Source organism: Octopus bimaculoides, chromosome 9, assembly GCF_001194135.2.
Source record: "Octopus bimaculoides isolate UCB-OBI-ISO-001 chromosome 9, ASM119413v2, whole genome shotgun sequence".
NCBI classification, from domain to species: Eukaryota; Metazoa; Mollusca; class Cephalopoda; order Octopoda; family Octopodidae; genus Octopus; species Octopus bimaculoides.
This window is the reverse complement of record NC_068989.1, coordinates 16395886-16397975: the sequence shown is the minus strand read 5'-3', so window position 1 is coordinate 16397975 and position 2090 is coordinate 16395886. Positions and strand designations below refer to the sequence as shown.

General features: G+C 31.6%; 1 long non-coding RNA gene across 1 annotated transcript in view; it reads left to right on the top strand.

Moving 5' to 3' along the window:
* The first annotated feature begins 1175 nt into the window (after positions 1-1175).
* Positions 1176-2090, top strand: part of LOC106869656 (uncharacterized) — a 3382-nt gene continuing 2467 nt past the window's right edge. Inside the window, exon 1 of the long non-coding RNA XR_001409425.2 lies at positions 1176-1209. This is a non-coding gene — a long non-coding RNA (uncharacterized LOC106869656). The remainder of the gene's footprint in view (positions 1210-2090) is intronic.

Here is a 2090-nt window from a genome sequence, read left to right as displayed (position 1 = left end):
ATCTGGCACTGAATTTCTATATATACTGAAAGAGATAAGTAACTGCTATCGCTAACGGTCGAGTGTCTATCATTGACAAGACAAAAGAAGGTAGAAATCCCGTGAGCTGGTGGTCTTGGTGCTGGAGTTGGTGGGAATTTATCTCTCCGCTAGTGATATTCACAAGAGTGCATTTTGCACCAAAAGCCTATAGGAGAGTTTCTCTCATGGTATCTACTGCAGTAAAGTTTATTCTAGCATAACATCCACGTTTGAGTGGCGATATATAGTAACTCTCGGTATTAATACTGCCTCCGCCGCTAATAGTATCATTTTTAACGAATATGTCCCTTCAAAATTTCATCTTGGATACTTACTTGGTTCGCCATTAGGAAGTCTAATAACACACTTAGGTACAATTTTTCATTAAGAGTATTTTGCATATATAATGCTTTACATTCTTAATTATCTTCTAAATTTCGTTTGTTATTTTCTATGAAAAAATCCCTTCAGCGTTATTTTCTATCTTCCCATATCTTCCCAGTCCCTTTTAAGATAGACAGGAACTCGTATCTTTTTTGTAATTATTGCACACTATTTTCCATCAGTTTTTTTGAGATTTCTTTTAGATATACAATAATTCTAATCACGACAATTTTACAGTTGGTGGTCTTTGACTATAGTATATATTTGCTAATTGATGTCTAACTATGAAGCTACTTTAACAATTAGGATCACAAAAAATGTGGTCAAACGATTTACTACTTTAAATTGGGGAGGGAAGAAACGTTCTAAGAATTCTTCTGATTCCAATTCTATGTGATTTTGACATTCATTGACTATCAATGTTTCCGGGATTTGAGCTGATTAAAATAACAGCATTAATTAATAAAAGATAGCCTTTAATCTTTATAAAACAGTAATCCATATATTGATGTTTGGTATTCAGTCATGCATTTAAGAGGCTTTAGTTGGTTTTAAAAGATTAGTTGGTTAAGAAAGATTCAGCAAAATAAGTACGATTTAACGAACAATAGTCTATAAAAATGCTTACCACGATAACAATAAAAGCATTTATTATTTACAGACTTACTCTATTGTTTATAATCTCTTAGATACAAAATATCACGCTTGATGTCACAGCTGATTTAAAACAGATGTTTTCAGGTTTATATAAATATAGGGGTATAATTTTTGAAGAATCAGTTTACATTTCCAGTCAATCGACAGGTAAGTTCTATTCAATATTTTGTGTAAAATATTTTGTGTAAAATTATTTTGTGCAAAATTATTGCGAGCATTACTTCAGTTCTCGATGATTCCTTTTTCTAAGTATTGTGAAAATTTTCTAATTGTAAATGCAAATGTTTCGCTTTAGAATTTCTGCTTCATTGTTAATGAAATGCTGTTTATTTACAATACAAAGCAAAACAGTAAATAATGTTTAGCGATGAATTTGTACTGTGAATAAAATGCATGATGATTAATTTTAAAACGATGTGTCCGGTATACCAATGAATTTACGGACAATCTATCGTCTCGAAATATCAGATGAAATTAACAGGCGGTGATACATTTGATTTAATTTTCTGTGATGAAATCTACTGTGATGTATTTACAATGAACTACATTCATCAAATTTTAGTAGTAAAGTGTGAATTTTGAAGGTGATTTGGTTTCTATTTCTATTAGATCAAGCGATAGTTTAAAGGGAAGAATAACAGCTACCATTCTCTAAAAGTCTATCTAATCTATTATCTTGGCCATTACCCAAAATCTACTCGCAGACAGATGCAGAAAGAAATATAACAAGATGATACAATGTCTCGACATTCACACTGCATGTCGGATTGTGCAATGTAGTTCTAGGTGGAATCACGGTTTAGCTGGAGCGATGAATCTGTAAATTTCAGCATATTATTGAACTGACTTCATAAATGTCGTACATAAGTTAGCTGATATTGTATAACAGCAACACATAAAACAGGATAACTAGGAGTTAGCCATAACTATAATCTATTTACTATGATGACGTTGGTGAAGTTTTCAATAAAATCCCAGAAGTCATAACTACTATCAATTAAAACAATTTAACGGGAGGAGCCTATATA